At 33.7% G+C, this 1,260-nt stretch overlaps 1 protein-coding gene across 1 annotated transcript in view; it reads right to left on the bottom strand.

Moving 5' to 3' along the window:
• Window positions 1-1,260, bottom strand: part of LOC106101958 — a 99,829-nt gene that overhangs the window by 94,546 nt on the left and 4,023 nt on the right. The gene's annotated exons all lie outside the window — the stretch shown is intronic.

A 1,260-nucleotide genomic window follows, 5' to 3' on the forward strand; every position in this document is an offset into this window, starting at 1 on the left:
GTTAAAACTTAAAACTTGAGAGATGTAGCGGGCTTACTACTAAACAATTTAGGGGTTGTCATAAAGTTTTGTAGTATTGAATAATTGTAAATGATTTATTCATTAAAAAATATTGTTTTTATGATTTTGGGTCCTGTTAAGACACAAATTTGCTATTTTCGTTTTATATTTCAGTGATGGTGTTATTATAAATGTAAATTTTTAACCTTCACTTACGCTACAAATGTCAATTAAAATTGACGCAAGTCTTCTTTACCTGATGATTAATGCAATTTCAGCCGACATTGTACGCAAACTCCTTATATTTCGATATACGTGCCTATTTTGCTTCCAGTACTATCTGTATCCGATAATTTCCTACAGGATTATCTAAATGCGAATACTTCTCAAAGGGAATGAGTTATACATCGAGTTCTTGGAGTCACGTACTTCTAACACAGTGAAAGCCGAATCTATGGCCTAAGTTTTGAGAGATTGTTCGCGTCACGATTTTTATGTGAGAACATAATCAGAATACTTTCACTGTGTAATAATAACCTAAAACATGAAGAATATTAATAGATCTAAGTTAAATAACAATATGTTTATATCTAAAAGCTTTTCATGGTTTAAATTTATTGTTTAGCATCTAACAAAAGTGATACATTTCAAACGTTAATTTGTCTTTCTTTACAAGAACTACCATTAAACAATTATTGTAAACTTCTGATAGAAATAAAACCCAGAAAAGACAACAGGCCACTGTTCGGGTAGCAACTACTAGATAACGTGAAGGAATGACTAGCGAGTGACGCGCGTGCTCACTAAGACGGGCTTTCCGCACTAATCCATTTAGTGGCTTACGAACTGACCAACTATTCTATAACGAGATATGCTATAATTTCCTTAAAAACTATGGTATAAATTCTTACGTAAAACGCGATTATAATGCACTGTTAGATATGGTTAAAGAGATAATTTAATAACGACGGCTGATAGAAATGTATGGAAATGCAATAAATACTGTGCTTACCCGTATTGTATAATATTAATTTAGTGCATGCTGGTGACTTTATATATTTTCAATATTTGTCAAATATTTGAAAGCAGCGCATTCAAGGAGACCTTACATAAATAAATGTGAAATGAAAATATGAATAGTGGTAGAGCCCGCTTTAACATCTTTGCACGAATGGGCCGGTTCGCCCGGTGTAATACCACGACCACACAGAAGACAGGCGTGAAATGGAAGCAATTCCGCGTTTCGTCTGATGAGTGTGG

The sequence above is a fragment of the Papilio polytes genome, unplaced genomic scaffold, assembly GCF_000836215.1.
Source record: "Papilio polytes unplaced genomic scaffold, Ppol_1.0 DF823934.1, whole genome shotgun sequence".
Taxonomy (NCBI): Eukaryota; Metazoa; Arthropoda; class Insecta; order Lepidoptera; family Papilionidae; genus Papilio; species Papilio polytes.